Below are 22486 nucleotides of genomic sequence, written 5' to 3'. Positions count from 1 at the left end.
AACAGTTATGTTATCTCGATAAGCTGAAATTCATTTTTATTAGTACAGTTCATACTAATTATCGTTCCTTCTTTCATTTATATCTTATATTTACGTGTTGTGTTTAACACACTAATCGGCATAGATATAGTCACATACATGACTGAAAACAGTCTGAGAAAATTCGGATACTTTGTCAATTTCACGCCTGTGCATATTATGTTGGTAGCACTTCGTCGCGTTGGCTTTTATGCTGTGCAGCAGACTTTAAAGCTGTGGGGATCAGCATAACGAAAAGACGGGGGGTCTCGCTCGTTTTGTCCACGACTGTACATAACAAATTATTTGAGACATTTGGTCAGTATGCGATATATCTAGTGTACTATCAAAAATGATAGATAAATACTTAACCTTACAAATTTTCTTAAATATTTCTATTCTGATATGTTCACCAAGTAGTTCATTTTGGTTTTGTGGAGAAAGATAAGACACGACACAGACATCTAAACTTTGTTGAACTTTGTGTAGGTGATGATACACAGCTGGATCATATTTAGCAAGTAGCTTAAAAGTCTCAAGGAAATTTCCACGATTGTCAATGCCACAAAGATCTTCTGAGTGACCAAGCAAAAGTAAGGACTGTCTGGGTAAATACAATACACTATCATGAACTCCTGTTAATACAGCTTTCCATTTCTCAAATGACTTATGTTGTTCTAACGGAACACCATCATTGACTGTTTCACTTAGCTGCAGTCACATTTCAAGCGCTTCCCAATTTTCAAATGTTTCAACATGGTGACAACTTTTTTCACGATGTAATACACTGTGGTTAAGCTTTTGCCTTGTTTTAAAATCACGTGGCTGTACAAAAGAACTTGCTTTTTTCTTTAAAAAAATCATGCTACAAAATCAATACATAGCACCTTTCACATGATATTACAACAAAAATGTTCTTAAGCCTCTCTTGCCACTTTCTAATTTCACATAAACCTTAGAAAATGGTCTGCCAGTATACTCGGCTAAAAATGCCTTTCCGTTTTCTATAGTTAACATGTCCCTCTATTAACAAAATCATTTTTCAAGTCTTGCTTGTGTTTTCTGGCCAATAACTAATATCAGTGAAAACAAGCAAACCAACCAGATCTGAGAGAGTGACTGTCTGCACAGACAATGAAGCATTTTCAGGAAAAGTTGTCTTTGACACTACTGTGCACTGTGAATAGTTTATAGGCTTTGGATTATATGAATTCTGCTGCAGAGTGAAAATCTCATTCTGGAAACATCCCCCAGGCTGTGGCTAAACCATGTCTCTGCAATATTCGTTCTTCCAGTAGTGATAGTTCTGCACCGTTCCTAGAAGAGCTTCTGTGAAGTCTGGAAGGTAGGAGACACGGTACTGGCAGAACTGAAGCTATGAGGATGGGTCGTGTGAGTCATACTTGGATAGCTCCGTCGGTAGAGCACTTGCCCGTGAAAGGTAAGGGTCCCAGTTTCAAGTCTCAATCTGGCACACATTTTTAATCTGCCAGTAAGTTTCTTTCAACCTGCCAGGAAGTTTCAATTAAAAATTGTCTCTTAACAGACATTTCTATAGACAAACACAGAAATATGTATTCCATTATCTGCAAAAAAATTGTAAGTATTAAACTTGGTTAGGGTAACTTAGATATCCCTCTGAAAGGGACCAAGACTAACCTTAATAGCTACTGTTTCCAGTGGGAAAATAGCTGAAACTAGCAATTCGGAACAGCAGCTTTTTTATTGCCAAGCACTGGCAGTTGAAAAGCCGCTGTTTCTGGAATTCAGAATGAAATTTATCAATAAATACTCTTTCCTATGCACCATTCAGTATGTTGAAATGTTATTTAGTTGTGTGTTGTCTCTAAAGGCTATATTTTTCTTATGAACTTTTAGTTCTGATGTAGGTTACTAGGGAGAATCTTTATTTCCTGAAAAGAAACATAACAGTGGAGTCATGAAGTAAGTGAGAGTACTTGTTTTGCACATGCAAAAGTGAATCACTCCAAATGACCAGAGATCTCATGACCCACGTTTTGAGGGCACTCCCACTCCCACAACCAAACAGGTACAATAATAATTGTTAAACAACTGTTAGCATAAGACATCAGTGATGAAGCAGATTGTATTTAAACCCTGAAATATCATATTTTATTTTAAGATAACAATTGTATCTTACAATTTTTTTGTTCCTGAGCCATCTGCCTCATTGACCTTCCTAGTGATACACCACTATTTGGTTGGAAGCATCAAAACTTTGATATTATGTCATACAATCCAGTAATGTGGTGGCAGCTTATCAGGGGGTTTATCTATTGTGGTGCGGTATACATTGCAGAGATCAGGAGGGCGATGGAAAGCTATTGAAAATTTTCCCACCACACCTAGGATAGCTTTGCATTGCCCTCCCACACTTCTCAGTATTATTTTCAGACCCTATGCTCCTTCTTCACCCTTCTACCTACTCTAAGGCTCCTACCCCTACATCTACATCTACATCTACATCCGTACTCCATACTCCCTACATCCATACCCCTGTGGCTGTCCCCTCTGCAAGACTTGCCTATGCACCCTTCTACCACCGCCTAAAATAGCCCTGTAACTGGTAACACATATACTATCAAAGGGAGAGCCACCTGCGAAATGACACATCATATACCATCCAATATGTTAACACTGTTCAGCCCTCTACATATGCATGACTACCACCAAATTACCAATTAGCATAAATGGGAATAGGCAGAAGGTATATACTGGCAACTCGCAATATATTGTTGCAGAGTGTGCTCTCCAACATGACATTCGTGACCTTGGCACCTGTTTCACCACACATGCTATCTGGATTCTTCCTCCAGAAACCAGTATCTCAGAGTTCCGCAGGGGGGAACTAACACTACAATATATCCTTGGATTTCGCCAGCCACCTGGCCTTAATTTACGTTAATTTCTTCTGTATCACCTTTTCTTCACTGTAACTACTCTTTGCTTCACTCCATTTTAGTTTTCTACATCTTTCATTGTCTTTCCCATTTACTTTTCTCTGCCCACCCATCCCTGTTATGTACAATGCACTTAGTTTCTCACTCTTATTAACTCGTGCATGATATGTTGGCAGTAATCTCTGTCTCTGTATTACATATTACCATGTCTTCCACCTTTAAGCTCTCAAGTTTTCAAATCTCATCTGATACAGTCCCCAACAATCAGTCTTTCCTTCACATCGTGTACAGTAAGTCTCCCCTGACCCATGGTTCTGGGTGACTTTCCCAAAATCTATCCCTTTTCTTGGACCTCTCCAGTCCTTTTGGTTTACCCTTCTTCCTTCCCCTTCAACCCTTCTGCCTGAAGAAAGAGCCACTGGCTCAGAAAACTTGCCAATCACAACAGTCTTTTATGTGTGTTCTGCTGACACTTAGCAAGTAGATATTTTTATCTATCGAATTAAATAATTTTATTAGTAATTTATTGTTCCCGTTGCTACTATGATGTCATTAATATGACATGGTGTCATTATTTCTACCAACGTGTTCATTTGTAACACATAGACTATGATGTCTCACATGTACTAGTTATACAGTAGTGCCTTAGCAATGATAATTAATTCACGAACATGCTGCATTTTAATTGGCTCAGAGCATCATGTCATTGAGCAACATTGGAAACAGCAGGATGGAGCTCTCATAATCAGATAAAATGTGAAAAAAGTACAAAAATGGCTGAAAATATATAAAAAATTGAGACAAATGAGAGTACTTGCATATCTACCTAGGTGTGGTTCCTGCTGGTGTGTCAAATGACAAAACATTAAAATGTTATTAACAAACAGACATCAAGGGACTGGGATAAACATAATTCGTTATTCACAAAAAGACACAACTGAGTCTCTCCCTATGCTTCCCAGCTCCAGAGTGAACCCTACCCTTTCAAGTGTGCTTGTTATAAGAGGAAAGCTGTGGAAAAATATGTGAATTTATGGAAAATATGAATAGGGGTAAAAAATGTTAAATTGGGGAAAATACAAAAAAATATGAAAAATATAAAGAAGTATGAAAACTATTGAATGAATGGCAGTACTTATAGATCTGCATGGGTGTGGTCTCTTTTGGTGCCTTGAATGACATAATACCAAACTGTTACTAACATAGAGACTTTGAGCAACATGACTTGGTGTAACTTGTTATTAACAAATGGAAACAGCCTACAACATCTTCTTATGATGCCCAGCTCCAGGGTGAAACCACCCATTCAAGTGTCCCAGTTATAAAAGATGAAGATGGGTGCTCAAATCTGATTGGTATAGGTGGGAAGGTAGGCGGTTTTGGTTCCTCTGGGTGACCTTAACCAGTTCCTGGTGGGAGTGGAAGGGGGGGGGTGACCTTGATTATAAGTCATCCAAACGTATAATTTGACACCAGATCTGTAGCCTGACACTAGCTTATCTTATCAATGGCCTTGAGATAAGAAACCAGTTATAACCAATCAGGGGCATGTTCTCTCCTTCCTAACCTATTATTAACTTTTGATGGTTGGGGTTCATAGTTATGTAGCACTTTGTAAAAGACATTGTGTTAATTCCAGCAATGTTATGGTAGAGGTTGAAAATCACGAACAAGCGATTCATTATCAAAACTTTTAACGAAATGTACGTGGACACAAATACAAAGAGGGTGGAGTCACAGATCATGGCATGAAAGATGAATATTAGTGTTTGGTCGCCACAGAACTTCTCCCCAAACTCCGCCAGCAAGTAGCAAATGCAGAGCATGGGGGAGGTGCAGAGCAGTTAATGCTATCGATGATATCTCACATCCACTCAGGTGGGCAAAATGGATGTCCCATGTGGGAACAGGAGAGGTCATTGATTGGAGCGATGTTCATAACTGGAGGCTGAATGGAAACAATCATTGAGAGCCACAGTCGGAGGCGTTGGGACGAAGCTCGAAAGAGTTCAGAAGTGGGATGTACGCGGTGAAAGCATTGTCTTAAGGTGGTGGTGGGATGACGAAGATGATGGCTGTTCTGTTCCTGACCTCAATAGAGAAGCCACACATGTTGACACCCATGACATTAATAGTGAACACAGCAAAAATCAGGTGTGCAGAGGCAGAGGTGGGGGGGGGGTGACAAATGGTGCTTCACTATTGTCGCACACTTCACTTGAAACACTGAGGGGTGAGATGGGCCAGCTGGAGTGGCCGAACGGTTCTAGGTGGTACAGTCTGGAACAGTGCGACCGCTACGGTCACAGGTTCGAATCCTGCCTCGGGCATGGATGTGTGTGATGTCCTTAGGTTAGTAAGGTTTAAGTAGTTCTAAGTTCTAGGGGACTGGTGACCTCATAAGTTTAGTCCCATAGTGCTCAGAGCCATTTTTTTTTTTTTGGTGAGGTGGGAACCTCGAGGGGAAGTGACTCACTGTCAGTATGTATATCATACATCAGATAACTGAAAGGTGAAGCTTAGGTTGCAGTAGGCGGGGAGGGGCATCGTGCAGGTCTGAAGAGACAGTAGATGTGGCCTGAGTGATGCTGTCAGAGAGCAACTGGTTGGGTTTCAATCAATTTACCGAGACCTTCTGACATTTGTAGTTAAGTATGATGTCAAAGATACTCTGCCTGGGAGCAAGGTCTTTGTAAACGCTTTAGTAAGGAGGCTGGAATGATTCATGAACAGAGTCATCATGCACCATCACATAATCACAAGTAGCCAAGTTCTTTGCTGACAAAAACATGAGGTAGAGAATGTGGTAGTGGAGGTGGCATATGGATGTGCGTGATGTGTGCACATAGAGGATCAACTAGTGCCAGTAGCTCATCATCCTGTGGCGGAGTAAGAGAGGCAACGAATTCAGCAGTCATGACAAGGGGCTCACAGTACAAGGTATCTACAAGTGATGCCTAGAGATCCTCCTTGTAAGAGCTTATCCCTAAAAGGGTCCACATTAGCGCTTCGCACCAGGAATGACAATGGCACATGAGTGTTGCCTTAAATGTGAGGTGCCACTGTTTCACAAGACCATTGCACTTTTGGTGGTAAGTAGTGGTGTGAAATTTGTCGACACTGCACAGCTCGTAGAGTTGTGAGAAGAGGGAGGACTCAAAGTGGCAACCCTGGACAGTTGTAATTGACGAGGGTAGCTGAAGTGGGCGGTTCAGGAATTATCAGAAGTATAGGAAACTGTTTTGGCCATGATGCCTGAGAGGGGTATGGCTTCAAATCTCATCATGAATTCCAGAATGAGATTTTCACTCTGCAGCGGAGTGTGTGCTGATATGAAACTTCCTAGCAGATTAAAACTGTGTGCCCGACCGAGACTCGAACTCGGGACCTTTGCCTTTCGCGGGCAAGTGCTCTACCATCTGAGCTACCGAAGCACGACTCACGCCCGGTACTCACAGCTTTACTTCTGCCAGTATCCGTCTCCTACCTTCCAAACTTTAGAGAAGCTCTCCTGCGAAACTTGCAGAACTAGCACTCCTGAAAGAAAGGATATTGCGGAGACATGGCTTAGCCACAGCCTGGGGGATGTTTCCAGAATGAGATTTTCACTCTGCAGCGGAGTGTGCGCTGATATGAAACTTCTTAGCAGAAATTTCTCGGTCGGGCACACAGTTTTAATCTGCTAGGAAGTTTCATATCAGCGCACACTCCGCTGCAGAGTGAAAATCTCATTCTGGAAACATCCCCCAGGCTGTGGCTAAGCCATGTCTCCGCAATATCCTTTCTTTCAGGAGTGCTAGTTCTGTAAAGTTTGGAAGGTAGGAGACGGATACTGACAGAAGTAAAGCTGTGAGTACCGGGCGTGAGTCGTGTTTCGGTAGCTGAGATGGTAGAGCACTTGCCCGCGGAAGGCAAAGGTCCCGAGTTCGAGTCTCGGTTGGGCACACTGTTTTAATCTGCTAGGAAGTTTCATCATGAATTGATTGACGATAGACAGAATGTACCGAAAACCATATGAGGATGTTAGTGGTAACACAGTGTCAATATGGAAGTGGCTTAGGTGATTCTCGGAGATGCTGAATTGTCCAAGAGGTGGTTGGTTGGGCTTACTGCCCCAACTTATTACACTGACAAAGGATACATGCATGCGTCCAAGTGTGACGATCGTTTTTTATTCCTGGCCAAACAAAATGTTTGGTGATCAGTTTTGTGGCAGCTTTGATAGCTGTGTGGGGGCATTCTATGCAAGAATGCAAAGATTGTGTGACATAGAGGGACAAGCACATTTATGTGGTATGCCTCTGTCAAGGTGTCATGCAAAATGGGTGTGGGGAACCTGGGAGGTGTTGTTATTTGAGCATTAAAAAGCATTTTGTGCTTGCCAACATTTTGGCTAAATCATCTGTCTGTAAGAATACCAACTCGTTCATGTTCAGTGGAGTCAAGATAATGTTTAAGCGGGACAAGTAGTCTGTGACATCATTACAACAACTGCTTATATACCATACATCCTTGTAATACTGGCACATAAGGTCCATGTGCTGAAGCTATCAAGGAGGAACATCCTTTCCAGGGTTACAGATGGCATCCGCTAGCAGATGGTGGTGCATAAAGATGATGAATTCATGTCCTTCAGTATGGTTGTGGAAGTGTTTGATTGCCTCATAGACTAAGGAAATTTGTGGTCAAACATTCACCATTTGTGCTGAGAGGGCAAAAGTTTCTCAGAAAACAACCAAAGAGGCTCTGCCATACCACCAATATGCTGCTGCAGTACTGTACCAATTGATGTGTTGCATGCATTTGCAATAACCGAGATGTGCTTGCCTGGCACCTAGTGAACCACTGTAAAGGCGTAGTCAAGAGCAGTCTTTAGTGACTCAAAAGCTGTGGTCATATCATTTGTTCAAGGTATCTTCCTAGTACCTGAGATGTTCTTACCAATGAGGACATCGCTAAGGGCGGCTTGGATACAGGTGGCATGTGGGAGATGGCAGCGTGTAATGGTACAGACTTAGAGACATAGTTACTCGTTGAATATCAATACCTGTACTTTAGACATAGCAGCCTAGAACAGCAGCACTGCCACCAGGGGAGCCCTCAGTGATAAAGAAGTTCGGTTTGGCACCAGCTGTTGTGGGTGGGTTTTTCTTAATTAACGGAGGCAATTTAAGAAACCCTGGATAAAACTATTTGTGTATGTGTTGGCAAAGAAGGTAGACCTGTAGTGATGGGTGAAAGTTGTGCAGCATTGGCAGCAGTGATATTTTGATTGAGCAGTTGCATGTGTCCCAGTAGGCATCAAATGAGGTTGTTGTGGGAAGGTTGATGTGATGACCGCATGTAGCACAACAAGGTAGGCATGAGAGCACGATAGTCAGTGCAGCGGGGAAACTGTGCTCATTGAAGCTAGAGTTGCATAAACCTGGGAAGACAGACACACTGCGATGTGTCACCCAAGGCCCTCATTGGAGGATTCATGATGCGAGAAGCAGGGAAGTGATGTTGACTGTCAAAGGAGGTAAGCTGTAGCTACAGAATCTGAAAACGGAGAAGTTGGAACACATTGAGCCGGGGAGTGAACAGTATCTGTAGAAGGCAAGTAGTGTACAGATCCTAGGCTGCAGAGCAGCAGTGATGAAGGGTGTGCTACAGTAGCTGCACATTCTGAGGTAACATCAGGTGGAGAACATACATTGTGGAAAGGTTGTGTGATGTACAAAGAGCCGAAATCAACATTACTGTGTGGAAACACTGAAATCGGTGCACTGTTTTCACAATGTTGTCCCATCAGTGAGCTTAGAGTGCCCATTGGATTAACATAATGGCGGAATTGTTCCTTCTCCAGTATAACAGTAGGATGTGAAAGATGACACATTTGAGACTCATAGTCTAGCAGCACAACGTGGTGGTATGGAACAGAGTCTGACACGTTGTACATTGAAGGATTTGTAGTTAGTAAGGTGCATATGCGGAAGTAAACAAATACCAGAATAACATTCGACAGAATGTAGACAAGTCTGGGATTGTTAACACGTAAGTTGAGAATATACACTAATCACACTTCAAGTACACTGCATCAAGATGTGGTGAACTGTAAACCATCAGGTGCGCAAGGCCACCAAAAGATAACCACACAGCAGTCTGTGACAAAGTGCAAGTCTGCATTGTAGGTGTCAAAAAACAGTGATATGGTTGAGGATGGAAATCACAAACAAGCGATTCATTATCAAAAACTTTAATGAAACATAGAACAACGCAATGGAACAACCTGTAATTGTGTGCAGACAGAAAGATAAAGAGAGCAGTCATGATAATGACATCAAAGATGAACAATAGAGTTCTGGTGGCTGATGGTCGCCGCAACATCATATTCACCATTGAACGTGGAAATTATGTGTTTTCACTCTAGCAATTTCTCCCTTATGACCATTATGAAGTGGCATATTGCAAAAGACTATGCTTCAGCAAATGTCAAACTTTGAAAATGTTCAGAGTTTGTCATCGTGTCTGAGCATTTTAACATTGTTAACACCGTCAACACAAAACCAATAAAACACAGTTCTTGTATGCTGTTTACATGTAAACAGGAGAGTTGTATTAAGGAAGTTAACAGTGTTGTCAGGCTCAGGAATGATGACGACATGTACATGTCAGGGATTTTTAAAGTTTGAAATGTGTTGAAGCATAGTCTTTTGCAGTACATCACTTTATAATGGCCTTAAGGCCGAAATTGCAGTAGTGAAAAAAAATTTCTGCAGTTAGTGGGGAGTACGATGTCTTTTAAAAACTACAAATTGCTGTGGTGATGTTTCTTTTGATGAAACTGCATTATCTTCCTATGACCCAGTTAGTAAATATGACAACCATCAACAGACAGAACAAGCAGTAAGAAAAATGCTAAAAGCAAGGGAAAAGCTAAAGGGAATACCAAAGGAAACTCTGCTTAAAAAGCCTAAAATTAATTTTTCTGGTATATGTGCAGAACACACAACTAAAATATCCAGTTGCAGTTCTGGGCTCAAGCCTAAATCAGAATTCATTTGCACAATTCAGGAAAGTTACAGTGAAGAAATGTCTCATTTTCCCTCCAACTCTTGCGTGAGTTTCTCCTCTTCCAGGAATGAGTTCCTACGAAAACCTGAAAGCTACAAACAGTGAAAATATTTTGAAGTTTTGTTAGGAACTCCTATGAAAGCAGTATTAGAGAAAATGAAGAATGAATATTGACTTGAAAAAGTGAAGGCAACAGAATAAACAGGAGAATCACCAAAGGAGTTAAAAAATATTGAAAAGGAAAATATAACAAAGATGCAGAAAAGTAAGTGCAACAAATGAAAGAAAACATGCAGATGACAGAAAAAATTTGAAGATTCACCAGAAGACGGCATTAATGATGATAACAATACACATGTATGAGCAATAGTGAGAATGACAACTGACTCCTCCAATGCAAACAGAACAAAGTTTAGTTTGCTGACAGTTCGGTGGGAATGAATTATAGTACACATGTGTCAGTTGTAAAAAATGGGAATATGCTCAATGTAGTGGACTTGAAGGAGCAGAAAACTACATCTGTGATTTTTGTCAATAAGTCTATCACTAAATTATGAGCAAGCTTTCAGAGCCAGTGGCTCCTTCTTCCAGCAGAAGAGTTGGAGGAAAAGGAAGAGGAGTAAATGAAAAAGGCAGGAGAGGTTTAGGAAAAGGGGTACCGTTCAGAACATCACACAGAACCATGGGTCAGGAGAGACTTCAAAAAATATTTATGTAGTGCTGAGGGTGTTCATCATTTTATGATTTTTGTGGTACAGCAATGTGTCTGACATTCACAACTTACACAAAGCACCACGAACCTTAAGCTGCTGTTATTCTCCCATTCTTTCCTAAAGCTCCATGATATGTGGTGGTATTGTCCACTGTACTGTATGTAATTAAAATTTTACAATATTTTGGCGAGTGATCCAGATTGTGCGGTCCACTCACTGCAGGTCACATTGTCGTTGTCGCTCCTCTACACATTCCGACACCACTGAGTGCGGACAGGGAGGCAAAGTCAAGAGGAAGGTATAACATCCCAGCTCCGGCGCCTCCACCAAATTATAACATCCCAGCTTCCTCAACCAAATTATAACATTTCAGCTCCTCAACACCAAATTAAAACGTTGCATTAGGAGGTGTCTGCTTCGTGCAAAAGGTCTTGAGTTCATATTGACGACAACAAGTAATTCTTCATTACAGACGTTTATTTACAAACAGAACTGACAGACTTCACAGACTCAACAACTGACTCTCAGAGCTAACCGCACTGCATCCGAACTGAACTGGCAACTGACAACTTCTAGGTGTATTAATATCTTTCCAAACAATGAGAGTCCTTGACAATGTTTTGTTTACAATACGATAGCAATTCACGACTTAAAACTAAATTAGACATTACAGAATTTTAGTACAGATTAAAGTAAGTAAAAGGATCAGTACATATAAATTCTTACAAGCATAATTTCCAAATAGATTTTATAACATTTTTCTACCAGCTTCTGGATAACCTTCACCAGATTTGTACCGATGTTTCCAGAAATATCTTGACATTTGATTCTGGATATTTCTTGAGTGATTTAGAACAACTATTTATATGTAAAATGATTTAAATCGTGTTTCAAAACGTAAATAAATCTTTTTAGCAATATTTCCTGATACAAATCGTCTTTCGAAATTAGGTTATGAAACAGTTTTCACAAGTTTTCGTATTTTTGCGATCATAATATAGAATTTCTCCATAGAAAGCTCCAGAAGTGTGCATTAAACGTTCATTTAGAGACTTTCTCTTTAGCTGGTGAGTTTTTAAAAGTATCTTGTCCATATTATACGAAATAATTTAGCTCAAAACTGATTATTTATACAATGAGTCAGAACTACAGCAAACAGTGAGTCTTTCTTTTACAAAATGAAATATAATTACAAAATTGAATGAAAATAGGTTACTAACACTAATATATATTTACATTAATTCTATTTTTGTTCTTTCCGTGCAAAATGTCCTAATATTGCATAGTACAATATTTAAACATCACCAAAGTTTCCCTTTACATTTTGCATATCTGTATCGACATCCCCTAAAAGTCTACAGTATCGAATACTTCAATATGTCCCAATATGTCCTGTAATGTTACAAAGGTGATGTCTCGTTTGCTTGTCACCATCACAGAGCACAAGGTGCTCGAGTTGGCCAGCTTCGCAAACAGTGAAGGACAAAAGGAAGGAGCCAAGCTACTGCTGCCAGAAGCTTGACTATTGTTGGCAAGTATTGCAGAGAAGACCTGGTGTGTATGAAGATCTCACACACATGCACCTGTATGAAGATGCCTGATGCTGTATCAACCTATGTCAACTGCGGCAGTGCAGACACTGCAAATTTTTGTGGCTGCAGCTACATTACGAACTGGAGCCACAAAAAGAAGAAGAAGACCCATCTGCAAGGCCAGTGAGCATGAGGTGACTGACAGCAGTACAGAGCAGGAAGACATGGTTGCTGGGCGCACAAATGTGCATGATGAACAACGGAGTGGGCGTCCTTCGGTTGTTAATGAAAGTTTGGTGCAGGAAGTGGACAATAAGGTGAGAGAAAACAGACGCTTTACGATTTCCTCCTTGCGGGATGACTTTCCTAATGTTTCTCGTAGTGTTTTGTATGGCATAGTGACCGAGCAGTTGAATTACCGAAAATTGTGCGCACGTTGGGTACCGAAAATGTTGACGGATGTGCACAGAACCAAATGTTTAGACAGTGCATTGACTTTCCTTGAGCGGTGATTTCTTAAGCCAAATTGTTACGGGCGATGAAACATTGGGGGCCTACGTCACACCAGAATCAAAGCAACAGTCCATGGAAGTTGAGCAAGGGCATCGTTTTGCTGCAAGACAATGCCCGTCCGCATGTGGCGAATCAGACCAAAGATCTCATCACATCTTCTCAATGGGAAACTCTTAGATCATCCTGCGTACAGCCCCGATCTTGCGCCCAGTGACTACCGCCTGTTCCTGCACTTGAAGAAACACCTGGGTAGTCAGCGTCTTCAAGACGATGAAGAAGTGAAAACAGTGGTGATGCAGTGGTTAACAAGTCAGGTGGCAGACTTCTATGAGAAGGGTATTCAAAAACAGGTACAACATTATGACAAGTGCCTCAATATTGACGGAAATTGTGTAGAAAAGTAGATTAAGGTACAGGCTTTCATGTAAAAATAAAATTGTTGAGATATCATAACACTTTTTCTTTCTAAATTTCAAAACGGGACTTACTTAAAAAAAACACGCCTCGTATTGTGCGTAAAATTGAAACACTCGGAAGCTCACCATAGATCACGCTGGGAAAACCTGAGAGATTATATGTCTAGTAGTTGTTATGACGTAGGGGCGAATAGCTGCTTCACGTACTGTAATACCGGTATGAGTGAAAACAATGTTAGGACTATATTTCGTGTTATTAAAGTATAAAGAATAAAAACAGACTGGTGAATAGGGCAGGAGGGGGTAGAGGGGGGAGAGGCTGGTTGTGATAGATGTGAACGACATTTTGAGGAAATTGGAAGAGGGGGAGGTATCCGCGCTACGGTTTACAAGCCACAGGACCCAATGACTGTAGCTACACCCCCTGAGCATACGGTGCTACATGTTTTACAGACAATCACGGCAGATTACAGAAAACGACTAACCAAAATCGCTCTATCTTCTTTCTATCCATGTGTTAATGCTCGCGCAATCCACAGTTACATAAAATGGCTGACACAAAAGAGTCGCACCCCAGGTATAAGTGAGTTATTTACGATTATTCTCTTATATATAATAGAATTCCTAACTGTTACAAATATCAGTGGCTGTCAACTTTATAAACAATATTTATCAGTTTAGGAGATGTCGCCTTTATAAAAAATAATTATCAGTTTAGTACATTAATTTTCTACTTCTGGATATTACACATTTAAATTGTGCACCCCATGTTTTTGCTTTAATTTAGTGACGAATTTCCGGAATATTGGTTCAATCTGGTTTTCTCAAGGCGTCCCTCTCTTCGCTTTTATACTCAGCGCCTATTTTTTTCCAGTTACGAAAACGTTCGTAGAACAGAGAGAGAGAGTAAACAAACATGCTAAGCGCATTTAAAAAGGTCCCAATATGATGTAATAAGCTAGTAGTACTGGAAAAATAGGGACAACAAAAGAAATACGAGGACTGACGTTGTTACGTGGTCCTAGTTGCCAATACGAAGATTAAAATAGGATGCTTTTATATAACCATTCAGCTATTTTCGCCAGCACAAAAAAAGGTGATAAGGTAACGAAACATAACAAGAAATAAATACACACTGCAATGATAAAATATAGGGAAATGACAAAAATGTTACCAAACTAATAGTACCTCTACCTGAAAACGCCTGCTTACATTCCTTATTGCTGATTGGTTCGTCAGTATTTAGTATATTCCGATGAGGTTAACAAAGGTAACACGTAAATAGTCATCGTTCCGATAACATTATAGTATCAGACATATTTCTTCCAAGTATAGTCTCGGATGTACTAACACGATGCGACCTTCCAACTATAGTCTCGGATATACCAACACGATGCGAACGGTTCAAAAATCCCGTGAAATCGCGTACTTTCAGTAAGAGTGACGTTTAAACAACAAAAGCTACACATAAAGTATAATAATCTTGTGCGGGAATACTGATGTGCGACAAATGCTTCAATCAGTGAATAACTTTAATATTCGGATATTATGATATGTTAGCCTTAGGGCATAATAACTTTATTCGTGACAAAACAAACAAAATATACAACCAAATATTATATTCCGTGATGTGTCTTGAAAATAACAGCATAAACTTTATTAAGGTAACGTATATAGGTTCTTTTATAATACTATTTAAATACAACTCTGCCCTATATTCACATTACTTTAATATTCGCACACTTTGCAGAACTAATCATTTCAAGACAAGATTTTGTGGAACATTAAATGTTTCAGTATCTTGTCGGGTAGCCGTTCTATTTTATCACTTCTTTCAAACACTACGGCATACTGCAAATGATCTTTTTTTTTTTAAATAGTCCGCATGTAGACTGTCCCATTCTTCTTTTAATCGACGCTTCAGAGTTTTCTAATACGTCGGTCCAGTTCTCCCCACACATTCTCAATGGGGCTGAGATCTGGTGATTGAGGTGGTGGTTGTAAGACTTTGAGGCAATTGGACAACAAATATTCCTACACAATGCGAGCCTTATGTTCCGGATCATTGTTTTCGTGGAAAAACTTAAACGTGTTTGATATCCCCATGGCTTCAGCAGTTTTCCGTAAATTGTTCTTTAATATGATCAAATAGACATATTTATCCTTAATACTGTCGATGAACACCAATTCGCCCGGTCCAAATGTCGATATGCAGCCCCAGACAAGAACGCTACCGCCTCCATGCTTTACAGTCTGTTTAATATTTGTGACTGTGAATTCTTCGTTCTTCTTCCGCCACACCATGCTTCGTCCATCTTACCCAAAAGCGTCAAATTTACTTTCGTCGACAAAAATAGCATCTTTCCACCACATTTCATCCTACGAAATAAACTCCCTGGGAAAGTACAATCTCTTCTTTCGATTCTGTTCATTCACATACGGTTTCTTCCTAGCCACTCTTCCATTGTAGCCACTTTCGTTCAGTGCTCTGCGAATCGTTTGAGGATATACCTTCTTGCCAGTCTCGTCTAGCAGCTCACGTGCTAATCTGGGTGCAATGAGTGCAGGATCCTTCTTTATTTTCCGTATTAGCTGCCTCTTGTCAAGTGCATCCAACTTCGGTGGCTGGCCCTTTTGCGGTATATGGTCGATACGGTCCTCATTTTTTAATCGTCTGACGATATCTGCCACAGAACTCTTACTTATGTTGAGAGTGGCAGCAATTGTCTATATGATTTACCTTTCGCGTTGTGAAAAATCACATGTTGTTGCATCTCAAAACTAGTATTAGCCTTGCGTGGCATCGTATCGTATGGATAGTCGACTGCGCTTGTAAACATACACTTGTCTTCTGTCTCCAAGTATTTACCCTGATGTGAACGGTGAAAACAAGTGCGGCACTGCCATCTGTCCGGATATTAAAGTAACGTGACCATCGAAGAGTGCTTCATTTTAATCGTATTATTTAGCAAGTGGTATACTTTGTGTAAACATAATTCATACTATTAATTACTAGACATCTACATATAATATGTGGATATATTTTTGTTTTATTCAGAATACGGTTATGATGCAGCAAAGTAAAAATCTCTTAGCGTCCGAATATTAAGGTTACTCACTGTATATGCCGCACGGCTCTAACGATGGCAGCATTGCGTAGCGCTTATGTCTACACGAACGTTTGTTTCTGTATTCCGCAATCGGACTGCCTCGGAACGCTTTCACTAGTATACCGTTTTCACCCTATTGACAATGGCTGCACGTATCTGACAATGTTGTGTGCATGCCAAGTGTCTCTCGTCGCTGTCCAGGTCCACGCTGTAGTCGTTCGGAAGCTACTGACGGGACATGCCGCAGGTAGGTTTCTTCCTTTACATTTTTCTTTTCTTTTTTATTACTATTACAACAAAACAACTGAGTGCACTGCTTACATGTAAGCGCAGGAATGTGTCTGTAGAGGATGAATGAAATCCCGAGAAAAGTTAGTTAAAAACTTTTTCATTAAGGTGTTTTTCATCACAATTATTCTTGGCATCAGTAAGTCATGTATCAGCGTGAATCTACCGTTTCTGAAAAATATATTTCGTAGTTCCAAATAAGAAAGGGAATAGGAAAGATCCTCAGTGCAATTACGGGCAGACAGGCGTGTTTTGTTCGACAGTAGCCTCCGATATAGTCAATTCAAATGAAGATTTGAAGCGTTCTTTTTAATGTTTCTCTCCTTGTTGTTCATAAAGCGTTGCGTTGCAACTTAGATGAAGCGCCTTTGAACTTGAGATCAATTCTAGAACAACAGCGTTTGAGATGGTGAGACCTAGCTAGAAATAACATTTTAAGTATTCATGGTTAACAGTTTACCGACGTTCTCATTAGTATATGCGAATGTACGTCTGTGTAACATAGCCCGCAGTTGTTGTAAAGCAGTCTCGCAGAGATGTGGTTATGGTCTGAACGTCTGTATTTCTGGTGATGTATTAGAGAAAACTAAGAAATCGACGTACGTTAAATTTGTATCCCGTACTGCAGTTAACCTTTACAGGTCGACTGATACAACTCGTATGTATATGTCAACTGGGGTATTCCATGCTACCTTTACTTTTATCCATTTTTTCCTTTATTTTTTATAGAAATACTAAAACAAGCCATGTCCTTAACATTATGTTCGAAATGTTACTGTACGTGATATATGTATATTATCTGTTTTCTATCCTGCATTCTTTTCTTTATGAACACTCGCCTTTGCTGTTAAATTTGTGTAACAAATCATCTTTGGCAGATTCTGACGTCATTGGTCAAAGGCGACTGATTGCATCCCGTTCTTCAGCAGTCCCCCATTTGCCACGTTCTACATTCACGATAGGATAAAACTATGGTTTAATTGGAGTCGACCCCTCGCGAAAGGTCATTGTTCGAATTCTGGCCTGGCAATCAGTGTTAAAATTTCATAAATGTCCATCAAAGGTAATCATTTGTTTGTGCATTTGTTAGTTGTCATTCATTTGGGTAATGAAGTGCATAAAGTCAGTACCTATAGACAATGCCCATAAACCAAATACAGCGAAAAACATTTAACGCGAAAGCGATCAATTTGAAAAATTCTGTAACACGATATAACTCTACGGTGCCGATGAAATGCTATGTAACCTTATATATTTTTTAAAACACTAAACAGATTTCGCTTCTCGGACGCAAAAATATACCCTACTTGCTTTCCGCAGTCAAGGACTCTCCAAGATGTATAGGTTTATTTATTTATTTATTCATGAGACAAAACCAAAGTTAACAATCGTTTGGAAATTTGTGGTAAGATCTTATGCAACACACACACACACACACACACATGCCCGAGGGAGGACTCGATCCTCCGACGGGAAGAGCCGCGCGAACCGTGACAAGACGCTATAGACCGTGGCTACTCAGCGCGTCTAACAATTGTTGTTGCTGTTACTGTGTTAACTGTGTCAATGTTTGTAATTGGGTACTGCCGCGTTGCATATTTTTAAATAGCGATGCTGTAAGTTTATTTTCTAATTTGCAGTGCCAGAGAGATTAGTAAAGTTTCCACATTATTAGACTGTTCTACAGTATCACTGGATGAATTTGTTGCAGCCGATGATGATATACACACAGCACCGACTGACAGCCCCAGACATTTTGGAGATCGTTCAGAGCTCAAAAATTCGCACCGATGTAGGCGCAAACGAATTGGACAATGTAATCAACGGCGCAGTTCCTGCACTCCTTGTATTAGGAATACGGAACACATGTACTTACAGACACATTCGAAGTGATTGCGCGGGTCGCTACGTGACGACGTGGAATGTTCGGCTCATATTTCTTCAGAGCCACTGTAGCTAATGAACGCTACTCGATCATACAGCAAAGCCAAACTTCTCCCCAATTTATAGCAATAGTCCAAACACTGTAGTTCCAATGTTTCATGCAGGATGGAGCATTCGTACATGCAGTCAATACCAGGACTGAGTCCTACAACACAGACATAAGTTTCATGTAATGTATTTCAGAACGTTATAAAGTTTGAGTTTTAAGAGCCGTCGACGACGAATTCCTTAGAGATGGAGCAAAGCCTCTAACTTCAAAGAAAGAGTTGGGGAAATCACAGAAAACGTAAGTACGAATGGCCGGTCAGGTACATGAAACATCGTTCTCCCGAATACCAGTGACTTACTGCTCTACATCTGCGTTTACATGTACATCCATTCTCTGGTAACCACAGTGAAGTGCATGCCAGTGAGGAGTTCCAATTGTACGAATTATTAGCACTTCTTCCCGTTCCACAAACGTATAGAGAGCGGGAAGAATGACTGTTTAAATGCTTCTGTGCTTGCTGAAATTAATCTAATATTGTCCTCACGATCCCTAAGGGAGCGATACGTAAGAGGTTTTAGTATATTCCTAGAGTCATCGTTTAAAGCAAGCTTTCGAAACTTTATGAGTAGTCTTTTTCTGAATAGTTTGCGTCTGCCTTCAAGTTTCTGCCAGTCAAGTTTCCTCAGCATCTCTGCGACATTTTCCCATGTGTCAAACAAACCTGTGCCCATTCGTGTTGCATTTCTTCGTAAACGGTCAACATCCCCTATTTGGTACAGGTCCCATACACCTGAGCAATATTCTAGGATGGGCCACCACAAGTGATTTTAAGCGGACTCCTTTGAAGACTGCCACCTGCTTTGTCTACGAGTGAGTCTATGTGATCGTCCCATTTCATATCTCTACAAAGTATTACACCCAAAGTATTACAACCAGGTGTGAGTTGACCGATTCCAAATGTAACTTGTTGATACTGTAGCCATAGGTCATTATGATTTGTTCATTTTGTGCATGTATGACTGCATCATCTGCCAAAGTTCTGAGGTTAACATGGTCCTCAAGATCACTAATGTACTACATTAACAGCATACATCCCTACACAATTCCCCGGGACACAACCGAAGTTACTTCTACATCAGTCAGTGACTCTCCATCCAAGACAACTTGCTGCGTCCTCCCTACCAAAAAATCCTCAGTTCAGTCACAAATTTCGCTTGATACCCTATACGATCCTACTTTTGATAATAAGCGTTGATGTGGTACTGAGTAAAATGCTTCTTCGAAATTGAGGAATACTACATCTACCTTTCTATAAGATCCATGGCTTTCAGTATAACATGCGAGAAAAATGCAAGATAGGTTTCACATGCTATATTTTCGAAAACCATGCTGGTTGGTACAGAGGACGTCTTTCTATTCGAGATACCTCATTACGTTTGAGTTCAGAATGTGTTCTAAGATTCTATATTAATGGACGTCTAAGATATTGGACGATGGTTTTGTGGATTACTTATGCTACCCTTCTTGTAGGCGGGCTTGACCCGTGCTATCTTCGAGTCACTGAGCACGGTTTTTTGTTCATAGGATCTACAGTAGATTACATGTAAAAGAGAGGCTAACCCAGCCACAAATACGGTACAAATCTGATAGGAATTCCACTGGAATTTGGAGCTTCGTTAAATTTTAGTGATTTCAGCCCTTTCTAAACATCACTGGCACTGATATCTATATCGCTTATCTTTGCAGTGGTTCAAGAATTAAATTGGGACAATATTCCCGGATTTTCATTTATAAAGGAACATAATAATGAATTAAGGATGGTCCTCCTTTTAGCAAAATAATAATAATAATAATAATAATAATAATAATAATAATAATAATAACTTGAATACATACCAGTGAAGTGCGTTACCTTCTGTTCAACAGTAAAGATAAGATTCCACCTCTAGAGTAGAGAGGGATTTACAGAATTTCCTGCAATCTGCTTGGCATATTATTTGTGGGCCAGTCAGGTAGGGCTATAACTACTTGACTGACTGACCTTGAAAGGAGTTGGAGACTGAGAAAGAGAGATCGATCTTTGCTGAGCATGCTCCTAATAAATGTCATACATACTGATGTGAAATGTGAAGCTTTCCAACAAGAAACTGAAGGCAAAAACTAACATTACTTGAAATTACACCAATCAAGGATTTCTGACGTGATCCTTAATTACCAAACACAATTCCATTACTTACCCTTATTAAAATAGTAGCAGCCATTAAATAATAAGCTTATTGTTACTGTTCCACACCCACACTCCATAGACTTCATTCTCTGCCCCCCCTCCCTACCTATATTAGTCTGTTCATCACATTCACCAGTTCGTCTGTATGACTCAGCAGCCTATGCCCTTGCTAATTTGTGCAACATTTTTGGCATATACATTCATATATCTCAAAAATGAGACCGACAGGAAGTGTAAAATTAGATTAGATTAGATTAATACTTGTTCCATAGATCATGAATACGACACTTCGTAATGATGTGGAACGTGTCAGGTTAATGAAAGATGTCTCTACAAGATATTACATTACACAAAATATTGCATGACACTAATGCTTAAGTTAGTTTTTTTCCCTCCCTTAATTTATATCTAAGAATTCAGCCAATGAGTAGAAGTTGTCATCTAGAAATTCTTTTAATTTATTTTTAAATATTGGTTGACTATCTGTCAGGCTTTTGATGCTGTTTGGTAGGTGACCAAAGACTTTTGTGGCAGCATAATTTACCCCCTTCTGTGCCAAAGTCAGATTTAACCCTGCATAGTGAAGATCATCCTTTCTCCTGGTGTTATAGCTATGCACACTGCTATTACTTTAGAAACTGGGCTGGATTATTAACAACAAATTTCATAAGTGAATATATATACTGTGAGGTTACTGTGAGGATCCCTAGATCCTTAAATAGATGTCTGCAAGATGACTGTGGGTGGGCTACATCAATTATTCTGATTACACGTTTTTGAGCAATGAATACTTTCCTACTCAACGATGAATTACCCCAGAATATGATACCATACGAAAGCACTGAATGAAAGTAGGCATAGTAAGCTAATTTACTGAGATTCTTATCACCAAAATTTGCAATAACCCTAATAGCATACGTAGCCGAACTCAGACGTTTCAGCAGACCATCAATGTGTTGCTTCCAGTTTAGTCTCTCATCAATGGACACACCTAAAAATTTTGAAAATTCTACCTTAGCTACAGACTTCTGTTCAAAGTCTATATTTATTACTGGAGTTGTGCCATTTACTGTACAGAACTGTATATACTGTGTTTTATCAAAATTTAAAGAGAGTCCGTTTGCTGAGAACCACTTAATAATTTTGTGAAAAACATCATTTACAATTACATAACTTAGTTCTTGGTTTTTGGATGTTATTACTATACTTGTATCATCAGCAAAAAGAACTAACTTTGCATCTTCATCAATATGGAATGGTAAGTCATTAATGTATATCAAGAACAGTAAAGGACCTAAGACCGAACCCTATGGGACCCCGTGATTGATAGCCCCCCAGTTTGAGAATCAGCTGTTGTATTAACATTACATGAACCACTTATTTCAACTTTCTGCATTCTTCCAGTTAAGTATGAATTAAACCATTTGTGCACTGCTCCCATCAAACCATAATGATTTAGCTTATCTAAAAGAATTCCATGATTTACACAGTCAAAGGCCTTTGAGAGATCACAAAAAATACCAATGGGTGATGTCCGGTTATTCAGAGCATTTAATATTTGATCAGTGAAAGCGTATATAGCATTTTCTGTTGAAAAGCCTTTCTGAAAACCAAACTGACATTTTGCTAGTACTTTATTTTTACATAAATGGAGGCTACTCTTGAATACATTACTTTCTCAAAAATTTTTGATAGAGCTGTCAGAAGAGAGATTGGGCGATAGTTGTTGACATGCAATGGTTTTACAATGGCATATTTC

This window comes from Schistocerca gregaria, chromosome 5, assembly GCF_023897955.1.
Source record: "Schistocerca gregaria isolate iqSchGreg1 chromosome 5, iqSchGreg1.2, whole genome shotgun sequence".
In the NCBI taxonomy this organism is placed as follows: domain Eukaryota; kingdom Metazoa; phylum Arthropoda; class Insecta; order Orthoptera; family Acrididae; genus Schistocerca; species Schistocerca gregaria.
Note: the sequence above shows the minus strand (reverse complement) of the source record.